We start from the raw sequence: 16,732 nt of genomic DNA on the forward strand, positions 1-16,732 counted from the left end.
GTCCATTTTTAATACACCCACTGCCCATCATCCTGAGAAAGAATAAAACTACAGAGCTAGGAAGAAATGTCTCAGCCTCTATAAATGTGGAGTGTTGTAAATACATTTTTAATATGTACATATTCACATGAGTAGAATTATCCAAATCCTATGTTCATCAATGTGAACAGTGCGCACGCGCGTGTGTGTGTGTGTGTGTGTGTGTGTGTGTGTGTGTGTGTGTGTGTGTGTGTGTCTGTGTGCGTGTGTGTGTGTGTGTGTGTGTGTGTGTGTGTTTATGAAGTTGATAAAACTTTGTTTTGTGGAGACATGTGTTGCCACACTCTGCCACTAGGGGGTAGCATAACCCACTCTTTTACCTTTTTCAACCATCAATACCAATGTTAGATTTTACAGGAAAACCGAATGTAGTATGCAATTGTAAATTGTATAGTGAAACATGCTGAGCATATGTATACTGTGCTATATAGCATTACACAGTAGAACATAAATGTATATTAAATATAATTAAAGTCTATGTTATCAAACATAACTTGAGTGGGGAAATGTATCCTACACACAGGTGTAAAGCAAATTTCACTGAAGCAAAAAAAAAATTTTTTTTTCAGAAGTTCACTCATTTCTATCAAAAGAATGAAATCAGAGAGGCTGAAACTTAAGAGGACAATGGGAATGTAAAAGCCTCGTGGCCAGCGAACGCTGGAAAAACTTAGTTTGAGTCGCCACTGGCAGCCTGAGGACGGAGTTATAGAGGAGTCACGGTGTGTGCGGCAAGGTCACTGGCCAAGGAATCTGAAGGATGCCCAGTTCAAATCAGAAGCCAAGAGGCCGGGGGTGGGGGTGGGGACAGAGAGACTCAACCAGCACCGGGGCCCTGGAGCCATGGATGAAGCCAGGGTAAGTGTCACAAACAGCAGCAAAACATGCTCTAAATAGCTCAGTGGGTCACAGGTGGGGAATCCCAAGAATGTGACTTTAAACCTACTTCCAAATTAAGACGAGGAGCGGCAGGGACTGGCTAAAGTTCTCGATCCAGAAAGTGTCTCACTCCCTGCCTCGCCCCTTCTCACACCTCAGATGCTCCCTTCTCTGCCTATGGGACTCTGAAGTCCCCGTGTCCCAACGTGCTCCCCCAAGAAACTTCCGGGGACCCCACTCCTGTGCCGCCTCCTTTCTGCACACCCAGAAACTTGCCCTGTGTCCATGAGGATGGCACTGGGATGCAGAGAACAGAAGAAAACCTGACTTACAGCCACTTAGGTAAGCGGGTGTTTATTTTCCTCCGTGATAAGAAATCTCAAGGCAGGCAGCTGGCAGCTGCGGTTCAGAGGCCTGTGAATACAGACAATGGTATCTTGTCAACGGTCTTTGTCTCGGGCCTGTTGTCTGTGCTGGACAATCCCCAGATAGCCTCGACTGACCCAGTCTCTCCCCACCTCCCCTTGGTACATGTAATTCTCAAAAAAGCTGTGGAATGTGTTGGGAATGTAATGGAGGTAAGGGAGCTGCCTGAAACAACCTGGACCCTGGTTCCCATCCCTCTGCAGGAATGTGGTTTCTTGAGTTAGGGAGGAACAGCCCTGAGAGTCTGCTCTCTCTCTCTCTCTCTCGCTCTCGCTCTCGCTCTCGCTCTCGCTCTCGCTCTCGCTCTCGCTCTCGCTCTCGCTCTCGCTCTCGCTCTCTCTCAAGATTTATTTATTTATTATGTATACAGTGTTCTGCCTGCAGGCTGGAAGAGGGAACTGGATCTCGTTATAGATGGTTGTGAGCCACCATGTGGTTGCTGGGAATTGAACTCAGGACCTCTGGAGGAGTAGCCAGTGCTCTTAACCCCTGAGCCATCTCTCCAGCCCTCTCCTCTCTTTCTAGAAACAGGATATCCTGGACGCTTTGCCCAGTGAGTACCACAGGACCAGGAGTGTGAACGCAGGGCAGGCTGCCTGCTAGGATTCATAGCTGTGTTACAAGTAAGGAATCCAGGGCTCTCTTAAGCCTTTCAGAAATGGCTGGCCAGGGACCCTAGCCTGCTTTTGTCCCTTGTCACCCATCTATAAGAACCGTATCCATTTCATGTTTCTTGTTGCATATGTCTTTCAGCTCACCCAGTGTGAACAGTTGGTAAAACTGCAGTTCAAGGCGCTGTGAGCAGAAATGTTTAGTCTCCCATCAGAAGCCTCCTTAGGGATCGGTTCTTGGCGATTCTGCCTGCTTCACGGCCCCACGGTTGCAGCATGGCCGCCCCACGTGCAGGCATCACATTTCCTGTCCAGGTGGAAGAAGGGGGAAGCAGAGCCAGCCACTTCTCCTCTTTTATCGGGAAACAGAAGTTCTCCTAAAACTCAATAGCAGAGTTCAGCTTTAAAAATAATAATAATAATAGGGTTAGAGAGATGACTCTGCAATTGAGAGCACACTGCTCTTGCAGAGGACCTAGGTTTGGTTCCCAGCATCCGTATCAGACAACTCACAGATGTCTGTAACTCCACCTCTGTCGGAGTCTGTGGGAGTCCAGCTCCAACCCGCTCCCACCTTTCGAAGGGTTCTTGGGTGGAGGAGAGAGGAATGAGGAAATATTAGGTAAAAAGATAGAAAGAGATGATAAGAAAGGATAGAGACACAAGATAGCTTCAGGAGGGCCCTGGTCAATACCCAGCTGCTCAGAGCTTTATTCAAAAGGGCTTTTTATAATATGCCAAGGAGAGACACAAAAGACCTCCTCCTTGCAAGATCAAAGTGCACCATACAGCCAAGTGTAGACCCTTCCAAACACCTGGTAAACACACCCATAGCCAAATCATCCTATTATACAACCCTGCTGGGTAAAGCAAGCTCAGATTCTCCTACCCTGAGTCAAGTCTCACTAGGTAGCCTCTGTGGGTCACCACACACCTCCAGAGTGTCTGAATCCCTCTGGCCTCTCTGAGGCTCTAACCCTCTGTGATGCATAACCCCGTACCCCCATACACGGACGCTCATAAAATAAAAATAATTTAAAATTTATCTTTATTTATTTATTGTGTGGTGGGCACGGGAGTGTCATGGTGCACATGTTGTCAGATAACAACTCGTAGAATTGTCGATTCTCTCCTTCCACCATCTGGGACCCAGAAATCAAAGTCCAGTCTTGAGGCTTAGCAGCAAGCTCCTTTACCTACTGAGCCATCTCACTCCCCCCCCCCCCCCGCCCCCTAAGTAGAGTTCTACTTTAGTCCGGGCGGTGGTGGCGGCGCACGCCTTTCATCCCAGCACTCGGGAGGCAGAGGCAGGCGGATCTCTGTGAGTTCGAGGCCAGCCTGGGCTACCAAGCGAGTCCCAGGAAAGGCACAAAGCTACACAGAGAAACCCTGTCTCGAAAAACAAAAAACAAAAAAACAAAAAAAAAAGAGCTCTACTTTAGAATTCATGACTTTACTTTGAACAGCATCACTGCACTGAGGATGTAGCTCAGAGGTAAGGTGTTTGTATATGTGAGGACCCGGGCTCAATCTCCAGTGCTACAGCATTGTGGAATATTATTGCAACATGGGTTACATTTGTTTAGGCTGTGGAACACTTGTTTAGTGATGCAAAGATGTGTTGCATTCCTTTATGCTGCATTTGTTTAACTCTGTGAAGCTGTGTGACTGTGCCTGTCTAAAACACCTGATTGGTCTAATAAAGAGCTGAACGCCCAATAGCAAGGCAGGAGAAAGGATTGGGGGGGCGGGGCTGGCAGGCAGAGAGAATAAATAGAAAAAAGAGGGCTCAGGAATCAAGAGAGATCAGGGAGTGAGAAAAGAAGGAGCCAGTTAGTTATACAGCCAGCCACTGAGTAAGAGTGAAAGTAAGATATACAAAAGTAAGAAAAAGAAAAAGCCCAGAGGCAAAAGGTAGATGGGATAATTTAAGCTAAGGAAAGCCGGCTAAAAACAAGCCAAGCTAAAGGCAGGCACTTATAAGTAAGAATTAAGCCTTTGTGTGTGCTTTATTTGGGAGCTGGGTGGCGGGCCCCCCAAACGGGCAAAAGAATGAAAAACAACCAACAACACTTGCAGAAATAAATAAATAAGATCAACAACAGCACTAGCCACTACTACCTTGCGATGGACACGGAAAAGGCTGAGAATAACTCTCAGGTCAGCTTAGGAATCACGCCCTCTCTGCTCCATCAAGGCCTCAGTCATGGCAGCTCACCCTCACCATACCAACCCAATCACATAACCCTGCGCTGACTATGTACCCAGTGAATGTGCCGCTGCTTCCCACCCAGGCTGGAGGCCTCTGGGAAGGTTGAGCGGGTGTGGCCGCAGTGGGAAATATTAAACCTGTTCCGTTCTATGATCCCCGAGATCCTCCCTTTGAAATTCACCTAGGTGGAGTAGAAAGATCCCGGCTCCTGCCTGGCTAAACATCACGAAGGGTTAAACCACTTTTATTTCAGGTATCAAGTGATCAGGGACTGCTCGCTGGCAGGAGGGTCTATTGGATGCCTTCGAGGCAATTGTAGAAATTCAGAATTAGTTCAAGCTTTCTCTCTCTCTGTCTCTCTCTGTCTCTGTCTCTCTCTGTCTCTCTCTCTCTCTCTCTCTCTCTCTCTCTCTCTCTCACACACACACACACACACACACACACACACACTGTATCCCCTCGATACCCCTAGAATAAAAGCAGCAGTGACATTGTCAATGACCCAGGTGTTGGAGAAAGCTTGGATTAGGCCACAGAGGCCCTTGCCTCAAGCCCCGTAATAACCGGCTCAACCTGCCGAATTGGATTTAAATCCAGTCCTTGACTGCTCATCTTAGCACGGCCCCTTCCCTACGCCTAATCTCATCTTGTCCTCGGCGTGTTGAAAATGATGGCAGAGCAGCCCCTGTGGAAAGGGACTCGGTGAGCGTTTTTTCACATGAGAGAGTTCTTAATAAAAAGTAAAAGTGATTTAGATGCAGAAGTCTCTCCCCCTGCCTGGGTACTGAAGGTGCAATTCCCAGCTTCAGTGGCCGGCTGTGGGAAAGGGAACAGGAACCACCAAGCACACAGAGTTGATGTGCTTGTTGACCACTGGACACAGAGTTGATGTGGGAGGTTGTAGGGTACAGACTCATGATGGAACTTAGCATAGGACTGAGACGAGAGAGCATCATGGCCCCATGCTCACTGGCGGGTGTTGGGAAAAGAATTCCAAGTAGCAGGGCAGTTGCATTGATTACGGATTAGGAATGCTGTACACATTGTCTCGCTCAGACTTCTCAACCTCCCTAGAGTCAGGGACCATCATCACCCCATGGAAATCATTTGCGTTGACGTGTCCAGATCCCAACCAATGAAAGGCCCCCAAGGAGGCCCTCCATCATTTGAGTGGTGGTAGAAACAATCAAGAGTTTTAAGTCTGAACCAACCAAAAAAGTCTGAGTTTCTGGCAGGGCCCAGTGCGCTGAGATTTTAAGCTCCCCATTACAGTACCATTGAGCCCATATACAAAACCCAACCCCCAACTGATGGTGTTAGGACATGGGCTTTCAGAAGTGATACGAAGAATGAAATCAGCAGCTTAATAAATGAGGTCCTTCATAGGCAAGAGTCCTGGCCTGCCTGCTTCTGCCTTGCAAGGACATAGCAAAAAAAAAAAAAAAAAACCACCACCCAAGAGCCAGAAAGCAGGCCCTCACCAGACACAGAATCCACTTGGCCTTGGACTTTCTAGCCTGCAGAATCATGAAAAATAAATCTCTATGGTTTCTAAGGTATTTTGTTACAGTAGCACACATTTGTTACATTGAGGTACACAGCGAAAGCAGAAAGGCACCTTTCTTTGAACCTGTGCGGGTGACCTGTGAGACTGTGCCTCTCTCCATGCTCATCTTCAGGGTGTAATTTGAAGCTTTTACTTATATTGTTCTACTATTAAATAAAACTTGGGAGTCAGATATCAGAGTAAAAACCTGATCCATCAGAGTAGCGACGGAGAAGCGACCAGTGAGTGACCTCCTCTCTCTCTCTTTCCCAGATCCAAAAGGGCCTCAAATCTTAATAAGCCCCTCCCTACTACTTCCTGTGTCTCTCTATGACCTGGGTCCTCCAAAACCTCTACAGCTAATTCTGGCCAGCCAGCAGCTAACTCCAGACCCTCTGATTCAACATAAACTTTATTGGCAGTCTCGGGAGTGTCAGAGGGCAATCAAAATATCCCACTACAGTCATTGATCTTCCCTGCCCACCTCCCAGGGCATAGGAGCCGAAGGTGCAAACACTGCTTACATAATAAAGAAAGAAAGAAAAATTAAAAATAACTGTTGATGAGTGGGTATGCACCTGAGGATTTAAAATAAAGCTGACTGATTCTTTTTCATATATAAAGTTTAGATTCGTGATTCTTTTAAGATTCCTTGTGCCCATTTCTGCCCTTGGCTTCCCGACATTAAAAAAAAAAAACTGTTGATGGGGCTGGAGAGATGGCTCAGAGGTTAAGAGCACTGGCTGCTCTTCCAGAGGTCCTGAGTTCAATTCCCAGCAACCACATGGTGGCTCACAACCATCTGTAATGTCTTCTGGCCTGCAGTGCAGACATATGTGCAGGCAGAACACTGCATACATAATAAAGAAAGAAAGAAAAATAAAAAAAAAACTGTTGATGAGTGGGTATGCACCTGAGGATTTAAAATAAAGCTGACTGATTCTTTTTCATATATAAAGTTTAGATCTGTGATTCTTTTAAGATTCCTTATAAGATTACCTTTTGAGATAAATAATAAAGTAATTGGTCCTTTCTTTGTAACTGCAAAATGCAGCCCGCCAGCAGAAGAACTGGCTGATAAAAACACCCTGCCTGCTGACGCTCTGTTAATCTATAACAAGTTGCTTGAGTATGGATGTATGTGGGTTCTTGGGACAATGTGTTTTTCACCTGTAATACGTAAAATGTTTAATCATGTAAGGGGTATGGAAGACATGCTGGTTTGTTTGTTTTTTCTTGTGTTCACTGTAATCATTCACTTGAAAAAATAGAATGTAACCACATTGTAATTTTTGTATTGCTTGGAAGATTTTGCTGGGGTATATAAGCTGTAAGGGAACAAACAGACATGAGAGAAGGAAAGATGTGGAAAGAAAGCTAGAAGGAAAACATCAAAAGAGACGAACAGGAAATATCAGGGTAGAAAAACAAGCCAGAAAAGGAACAGAGTAGAACTAACAACAGTAAGAATAACAAAATGAAGAACTAAGCTTCGGCCCTCAGCAAAGTCCTCCTCGGTGTCTGTTTGTCCAGTCTTTTGCCTGCATCTCTTCCTCAGTTTCTCTGACCTGCTGAAGGCTTGCCATTCATCAGCACTCTAGAAGAGATCCTGACATGTTGGAGGTGTGTGTGTGTGTGTGTGTGTGTGTGTGTGTGTGTGTGTGTTTCCCTTTTTCACTGGCCCCAGAGGATTAAGTTCTACTCCCTCAGATAGAAAAGTCAAGTTGAGTCATAGTCCACCGACTCCATGGCTCTTCTTCAATCCCCGAGCTGCTAGAGGCTGAGCCTCACGGCAGCAACAGTTCTCCGTGCGTGGGTGGCAGGACAGCACACATCTCCCACTTTTGACAGAGTAAGGACTCAGGTTCTCACCCCATAAACAGTATCTTTCTCCCAACACCGATGGCAGGGCCAGGCCTCCACAAAGACCATCAGAACGGCCTCCACCAATGGAGCTACCTCCACAGGCAGTGTTCCCCACATGCCACCACTGTTACAATACACCGTTATCTTATCCAGCGAAGGAAACTGTTTCTCAGAAAGGCTGTCACTGCCTCAAGATCATATCAAGCCAAACTCAGACGCACCTAATTCCAAAGCCATACAGCAGGCATGTGTAACCTAGAGTCCGCAGACCTCTGAGGGCTCCATGGGCAGCAGCTGGAGGTCAGAACTACTGAAGGAAAGAATTACACATGGATCTAGTGGCCTAACCAGGGTGAGGGAGGCAGTGGGAATCCTTGGACCCTCGGGGGAGAAAGTCATTTCGTCGCTCAATTATTTAAAAGTTGATGGTGTGTGGCGGTCATAAAAGCAAGACCAACTTCAATGTTGTTATCATTTGTAAACTGGCTACAGACCATGAACCCCCTTTTAACCACTAAATAAAATTCCACATCTCTGTCTGTTATGAGTGTAAGTACCCAAAACACAGAGAAATACTCATAGTATCTCATAGAGGTCACAGGTTTTATACCACATCATAGATATTTTGTATCTCATTGTAGCTTGTATTGCCTGTGTGATCATACCTGTAGGAATCATGGATGTTTGTGGCCTATCAAGCTATTTTGCTTCAAAACATGGTGATTATACTATTTCTGGGATGGGTGCGTGTTCACTGTCAAATTAACCGGGTCTAGAATCATCTAGAAGAGGGCCTCGGGGCATGCCTGCGAGGGATGACCTTGATAGGTTCACTGACATGGGAAGACCCACCCTAACTCAGGGCAGCACCATTCTCCCTGGGCAGGGGAATCCTGGACTGTGTGAAGTGGAGAAAGAGCTGAGTGCTGGCTTGCATTCATCACCCTCTGTTTCCTGGTTACCGTGGTGATGTGACCGGCTGCTTTAGGCTCCTGCTGCCCTTGCCTGCCTTCCCTGCCAAGACTGTACCTTGAACCCTGACTCAGATAAATTCTTTCTTCCTTCGGTTGCTTTGGTCAGGACCTCTGACTACAGCAACCGGAACAGAACTAGGAACAGAACTAGGGTGATCACTAACCTTTGTTTATGCACCATGCTGTGGCTGTTACTATTCACAGGCTTGTTTTCGTTTTTTGGAACCAAGGTGATGGCTAATCATTGTTCATGGACGATGCAGAGGCTGTGACCGTTCACCACAGACTTTCTTCCTTCCTTCCTTCCTTCCTTCCTTCCTTCCTTCCTTCCTTCCTTCCTTTCTTTCTTTCTTTCTTTCTTTCTTTCCTTCTTTCTTTCTTTCTTTTTTTCCGGTTTTTGTGTTTGGAGAATTCTGTTTCACTTATAGTCCTATGGTTGTAAAAGAGATCCCCAGATTCTCCCAGAGACACAAAAAAGACAGAGTGCCTGCCACTCAGTGTCTTAAGTGAGCATATGGTACCTATCCTGGGAGTAGTCAAATCTTTGTGCTATTTCACTTTACATGTGTCTTCTTTCTCCCAAATAAACTACAGTTCTCAAGAGCATGGACTGAGGTTTATAGTTCATTTCTTCCGTAGATGCTTAAAAAAATAGTCAGTCGACCATTGTTTGTTGATTGACTAGCTGATAGAAATCCTTCAAGTGCCAATGATCTAAAGCTGGTGTTACCCCCAATAACTAGAAGAAAAGCCATAGGCTGGAGGAATCAGACCCTCTGGGTAGTTGACTATCCTAGGGATGAGGTCCTGGAGCTTGCTTCTTTGACTAAATATAGCTGGGGGGCGGGGGGAGGTCCATTGGAATTTTCCATCAAGACTCATAGGTTAGGGCCCAGTGCCCAAATGCCATGGAAACTGAGCAGATTCCAAGCTGGGAAAATAACCTTGGACAAGCTGGCATTGTTTTTGTACACTCTGGATGCCATATGAAATGATACCAAGCAGCCTGGGATTGCAGGTATTTGTAAAGAGCTCCACCCTCGTGGAACCTCAGTCTCTAAAATTAGGGAGCTGGAGAGGTTCCCAGGTGCCGTCGAAATCAAGAGATTCTGACTGGGAATGGGAATGTAGTTCAGTGGGCAGATTGCCCGCCTAGCATGAGGCGAACAGTGCGAGACTGTATAAACCAAGCGTAATATTGCTGCCAGCCTGTAATCCCAGCACTCAGGAGATTAAGGTAGGAGGATCAGGAGGGGGCCGGGAGGCTGTACTTATTATTATATTCATTGTATAAAAGACATCCGGGTCACCGGCTCCAGGGGAATCCCAGGTAGGACAGCCCTTCTCTCCTCTAGAATGCCTGGAACTCCCAAGATGCCTCTGAGCCCACATGGCGGGTCCTACACCTGCAGAACCAGCCAGAACCCCCTCTACATGGCCTCTCGTAGGATGGCTGCTGAGCTCAGGGAGAAAGCCTCCATGGCGTGGTGGCCTGGAGAGTGAGCCACGAAAGGATATCACGTGGAAACAGCGGCTTTTCTAACTCAGTCCTTGCCCAGTCTGCCTAGAACCAAGAGAAAGGGTCCTGATTCCACCCTCTCTTAACAAGAGCACCCCAGGGATTCTTGGAGCCGCCTTCCCTAACTCCCCAAATAAACATAAATTGCTCCCAAGTTTGAAGCTTCTATCCAGAGTCACCAGTATAATAGGCAAGGGCTGTTCTCTGACCTGGGTGCAGCGTGTGGCCCCAGCTGTCAAGTATCCCTCTTGCCCCAAGTGGAGCACCCTGGCGTAGCCTCTGCTGAAAGCCCTTTACAGACGAAAAGAACCCTCTTGTCAGTCTTAGCTCTGCCAGCCATCCTGAACAGCTCTTCACCTCCGAGTCACCCTCCAGCAAAAAACCTGCTCGCACAAAGCGAGCTCCACATGCCGGTTCCTCTATTAAGATGTATCGTTCACAAACCCGGCATCCCCTTCAAAACACCCTCAGCTGTCACTTACATAAGAGAACTTGGCAAAACAGATGGAGCAAGCCAGGGGTGTCTTCGCCTGGGGCAGTGTATGCTAATGTCTTGGCACAGGCACCTTGAACCACTTTGCTTCCCAGCGAAGTTCCATCAGCTGCAAAGTTCGAGATCAGGAAATGTGGAGACGCAAAGCTGTTCCTTTTCTTCCTCCCGAAGATAAAACCACCTTCTTGTTAATTGAATGGTTGGTGGGAAATCTGGAGAGCAAATCATCCAAGTCAGTGGGGAGGGTAAGCGGATGCTGCCTGGGGAAAGGGTTGCCTCCTCTTGCTGTGATGAAACACCCTGACCAAAAGCAAGTTTCTTTCCTCTTACACTTCCAGGTCACAGTCCGTCCCTGAGGGAAGTAAAGGCAGGAACTCAAGAGAGGAGCTGGAAGCAGAAACCATGGAGGGATGCAGTTTGCATTCTCTGGCTTCCTGTCTCTGGCTCACTCACAGCCTCATGCTCCAGTTAGCTTTCTTTTTTTTTTTTTTTGGTTTTCCGAGACAGGGTTTCTCTTGTGTAGCTTTGCGCCTTTCCTGGATCTCACTTGGTAGCCCAGGCTGGCCTCGAACTCACAGAGATCCGCCTGCCTCTGCCTCCCGAGTGCTGGGATTAAAGGCGTGCGCCACCACCGCCCGGCTCCAGTTAGCTTTCTTATACAGCCCATGTCCACCTTCCTAGGGATAGAACCACCCACAGTGGGCACCCCTACACACATCCACCAACACTCAAGACAATCCTTCACAGACATGGCCACAGGCCCATCTGATCTGGACAATCCCTCAACTGAAGTAGGCTTTGTCAAGTTGATAGCAAAAGCTAGCTAGAATGTACACACAGAAAGAAAGGATGGGATACTTGGTACGTGGAAGGGAAAGGTTTTGGGGGAGAGGAGAGAGTACACACAAAGTGAGGAGGCAGGAATGTGCCTTGGTGTCCCCAGAGCTTCTGGAGATGGCTGGTCTACTCAGAGGGGAGGATTTGGGGATTTGTACTTGAGAACTGTGGGGACCAGTTAAGTATTCCATTTGTCCAGAACAAGACCACACACACACACACACACACACACACACACACACACACACACACACACACACACAGGCGTAGGACCCAGGGTAAACTGTACCTAGCAACTGACCCCTTTGCTGTCAGTGATTGGGCCAGGCGTGGGCAAACAAGACCAATCACAGCCCCTTTGGTTTCAGGACTAGTTCCAGCTGGAGTTGGCAGGAAGAATTCCTCTCTCCCGCAGCGACTCTGCGGGGCCCAAGAGTCTCCATTCTCTGGGCTGAGCAAATCTAAACTCCAACCTCGTCATCGGCTTTGTGAGTTCTCCACGAGCTCCTTGGCCAGGCTCCACTCCCTCATGAGTAAGATGAGTATAACCATGCAGAGGCAGAAGAGTGGGGTGGAAAAGGAGGGTCGGGGGTGCCAATGACAACCGTCCCCACACCACTACACCCCCAAGGGCGACAGGTAAGGAACAGAGAGGATGCCAGAAGAAAGCCTGAGGTTTCCAGCAGGGAAAGTCAGGCACTGTGGAAATGCTCATAAAAGCTCAGTGCTCTAAAGGGACGGTGCCATTGAGTTCCCAATCTTCTTCCCCGGCTGTCTGATCCACACCCTTGCCCGCACGTGCTCTCATCCTGAATAAACTGTGTTTCTACCACTATCCATGTATACCTGGGCCAATCCTTTGTTCCAGGAAATGCCAGCAGGGGCCGCTAGACTCCAATATCTACCTATTCAAATACGTTATACCTGTAAGTCTGTTATATGCTTAGAATAGTATTGGCCCTTCCTAAGGGCTCAGTAGGCAGCTCTTACTTTCAAGATGGCATCCCAGAGCTGCTGACACCGTAAAAGCTATGTTAGAAACCAGCCAACCAGAGAGACCATGTCCTTGAACCAGAGGGAGTCTGTCCTCAAATGGACTCCTCAAGGATGTCAGTCCTCAAATGAAGTCTTCACAGAAAATAGTCCTGAGGGTACATACACACCCGGCTTTTCTGCAACTTGATCACAGGAGTCAATAAAATTTTCTCTCTCTCTCTCTCTCTCTCTCTCTCTCTCTCTCTCTCTCTCTCTCTCTCTCTCTCATCTTATTATTAATAAGTTGTTATTCTTTTTAAATTTTTGTGGGAGTTTTTTGTTTGTTTTTAAAGATGTATTTATTTGCTTTTTATGCATACAGTTTTATGTCTGTGTATATGCCTGCAGACCAGAAGAGGGCATCAGATCTCATTATAGATAGTTGTCAGCCACCCTGTGGTTGCTGGGAATCGAACTCAGGACCTCAGGAAGAGCAGCCCTTAACTCTTAACCACTGAGCCATCTCTCCAGCCCCTATTTTTATTCTTTAAATTCCCCTTTTGTAAGTGTAAGCAGGTTCAAGTGCAGTGTCTGCAAATGATATCTTAAAAGTATTTGACTAGCACTGTTTTTAAAAAGCAAAATTTTATTCAGAAACACGCCTGTGATGTATTCCCCTAATTACACAATCTGTTTATTGAAACAATGGCAAACTCTTCTGTGTGTTCCTTTTTCCTAATATTACCTGCTGAGCTCCAAGAATTCAAGTCAATCTGGAAGAAATTCCAAACAGAGGGAGTGGAGAAGTCTGACTGGACATGATGAGTCACATATGGAGAAAGTGACAGAGTCCGGCAATGTCTTGGGGCCCCCAATTCTAAGAACCTCCTGGAACTTGCAACCCTGCTCCCCAGGGACAATGAGAGGTCAAGTCAGAACCTGGGCTCTAGATCTCAAGTCATAAGCAAAGTCAAAGGCAGAAGAAACCCAACTGAAAAGTCAAGAGAAAGAGAAGACCTGCTCTCCCCACGCCACCCAGCATGGCTGTGGAGAATGATGTCATTAACATCCATGTCATTCAGCTGGGGAGAAGGAAGCCGTTAACGTCCATGTCATCCAGCTAGGGAGAATGACGTCATTAACATCCATGTCATCCAGCATGGTTTCAAAGAATGAAGCCATAGACACAAAGAAGAAAAAGCTTTAGAGTTATCTGCAACAAGCTCTGACTCTATACTCAGCAAGTCAAAGAGAGTCAAGTTCAAATGAATAGAACTGCATGGTATGCTAATCCCAGCAGAGGCAGAGGCAGGTGGATCTCAAGGCCAGCCTGGTCTACATAGTGAGCTCCAGGACAGCCAGTCTATACAGAGAGGTGCTGTCTCAAAAAAAAAAATAAATAAAAAAGTAGAATTCAATAGGGGGCTAGCTATAAAAATGGATATATGAAAATCAGTACCTTCTTCTACACACACACACACACACACACACACACACACTGATTTGAAAATATAATGAAAGAAAAAAATTCCATTTAAATAGCCAAATATATTTCCCCCCCCCCCAAAAAAAAGTAAGACTAAACCTAATAAAAATATGCAGGATCTATCTATATGATGTTTTAAAATGTTTAAATTCTAATGAGATTCTTCATAAAACTTTCAAAACCAACAGATGACAAGGCGGAGTGGGAGAAATGCCTTATGGTGCCCAAGAATAGAGATGAGAGAAGACAGAAGAAAGAGAATACGAAAAGTCACAACCTGCCTATCCTCTGGACTCACTAAGTATGGCTGCAGGTGACTTCCCTGGACCTGGGGTCGGACACGGGCAGGGAGGAGCCCGCCGGCCAGCTTGCCCTCGGAAACCGAGACAAAACAAGCCTCCCCACACCGGGTACCTTGGTTCCCTGCTTCCTCCTCCAACTTTACGGGTCACAGACAAGCTCAGCCCACAGGTCACCCTGCTGGTGTGTGGGTTACAGTGGCCGAAGTTATTTTTCAGGATTCTGGAGGAAACACCACCCAGGGAAAACCATCAGTCCTTCACTTGAGCCTGAGAAGTGAATTTCTGTCATCAAAGGGCCAGATCTTCACCCTCAGATCTCGGTAATGCTGCCATTTTCTGAACACACGCCCTGCGAGATGTGACATTTGAGCACACGTGCCCAGAGAACAGGCTACCCCATTTCTCCTTCAGTCCATCACCTTTCCTCATGCCTTAGAACACCCAGCTTCTTAAATCCACAAATGCCCTTAAACTCTGCATTTCGGGGGCGGCAGTGGGGGGCGGGGAGCAGATTTACACTCACTCTCCTATCTCCGTGCAGGAATAAACTCTCTTTTGCAAAACTCAGCTCTTCGGTGATCTGCAAACTGTGCTGAGAGCTTGGCCCGGTAACACTACCATCCACTACCTCCGATCCTCGCCTCTGTAGGGATGGTACCACCGTAAGGGTCCCCAAAATATATAAGGGCATCCCTGGGAACAAAGCAAAAAGGCACAGCAGAGCACGGCTGTGAGAAGCACCTTCGCCTCCCACGGAATGAAAATCAGACCCAACTCAGCTCCCAGGTCACAGACTGAATTCACTCCAGTGAACTTACATCTTGCTCCCAACTTCTCCACGTGGGAGAAGAAACCCAAGGCAAAGACCCACGTGTCCAGGTTCCTGAAACTCGATTTGGACAAACCAAGTACCAAGTCAAATAATGATGGTGATAATCTTATTAACAAATGAATTAAGAGATACTGCACAAATGTCATGTTATTCTAAATGAGATCAAGGCAAGAATTTAAGGCCCTTTTCCCTCCACAACACTCAGTGGACAACTTAATAAATTCATATCTGCTTGTTGGATATTAAAGAGTAATTTCTCATTCTGATCCAGTTGCCTGGAAACCCCTGCCTCCGTTCACCTCTTTGAGCTGAAGATAACTGGTATGCTCTTTTAAATCTCAGGTATCAGCTGGGAAGGGAGAGGCATAAATCATCGCCTTTCGCTAATCTCACAGGCGAAAGCAGTTCATCAGTCATTAATTTTTCTCCCTTCTGCACTGACTTGGGACGTGTCTAGACTAGACAGAATCGGAGCGGGGAGGGGACTAGGGGACACCTATTCTAGCCTGTGTTTTCACCTGGAAAATATGACAAGAGGGATTTGATTATCCCAAAATCCTGAGATCTACTGACCTCTGCTATGGTCTGAATGTACACACCTACACACACTCACACATACACACACACACACACACACACATATGCTAAAATGTAACCACTGTGTACGTAAGAATTGGAGACTGTTCAGAGGTGATTAAATCATGAGAAAGCAGGGTCTTCATGAATGGGCTTAGTGACCATTTAAAAAGGGTACACGAATGAACCCAGAGGACATTAAATTAAAAGAATACATCAGGAATAGAAAGACAAATTAGGGAAAAGCATTAAAAGTTGAACTTGGGCCAGCAAGGTGGCTCACTGGGTAAAGCACTTGCCACTGAGCCTGATGACCTGAACTTGATCGACAGGACCCACAAGCCCAGGGCCAGTTCCCACAAGTGTTCCTCTGACCTCCACACAGACATCATGGCACACTCACACATACATACAAACATAGTTACATAATGCGTACATACCTGTAACTTTAATAGTCTTTAAAGTTGCTCTCTTAGAAGTGAAGAATAGAATAATGAGTACCAGAGCTAGAGAAGGATGAAGTATGGGGGAGGGGGGGAGGCTAGAGAACAGGTACCAAAACAAGTGAGGAAGAAGATAAGTTCTAATGTTCCAAAGGGGGGGGGGACTATTTTACAACTGAATATCGTTTGTAATTTGCTGCATATTTTAAAATAGCCAAAAGATCAGATTTTCAATGTTCTCAACACAAATAAATGTGAAATGTTTAAGGTTGTGGAAATACTGATGACCCTGACTTGATCTTTACACACACACATACGTGTATACAGATACAACACTCACGGTCCTGGTCAGATTTGTTTGTTTGTTGTTTGTTTGTTTTTGTCTTGTTTTGTTTTGTCAACTTGACACAAGCTAGAGTCATCTACAAGGAAATCTCAACTGAGAAAATGTCCCTATCAGACTGACTTGCAGGCCAGTCTGTGGGGCGTTTTTCTTGATGAATGATTGGCATGGAAGGGCTCAGCCCACTGTGGGCGGTACCATCCCTGGGCAGGCGGTCCCAGCTGAGCAGGCTGTGGGGAGCAAGCCAATCAGCAGCACTCCTCTGCTTCAGTTCTTGCCTCTAATTCCTGCCCTGACTACCCTCAAGGATGGACTGGAATCTGCGAGGGGAAATAAACCCTTTCCTCCACAAATTGACTTTGGTCAGTGTTTT

General features: G+C 46.6%; 1 long non-coding RNA gene across 1 annotated transcript; it reads left to right on the forward strand.

The window, feature by feature from the left end:
- The first annotated feature begins 1,066 nt into the window (after nucleotides 1–1,066).
- On the forward strand, nucleotides 1,067–16,082 carry LOC121822042 (uncharacterized). Its single transcript, XR_013044068.1, has 3 exons — nucleotides 1,067–1,260; nucleotides 14,052–14,176; nucleotides 14,707–16,082. It is a non-coding gene; the product is annotated as an uncharacterized LOC121822042 (long non-coding RNA).
- Nucleotides 16,083–16,732: the final 650 nt, after the last annotated feature.

The sequence above is a fragment of the Peromyscus maniculatus genome, chromosome 13 (assembly GCF_049852395.1).
Source record: "Peromyscus maniculatus bairdii isolate BWxNUB_F1_BW_parent chromosome 13, HU_Pman_BW_mat_3.1, whole genome shotgun sequence".
Taxonomy (NCBI): Eukaryota; Metazoa; Chordata; class Mammalia; order Rodentia; family Cricetidae; genus Peromyscus; species Peromyscus maniculatus.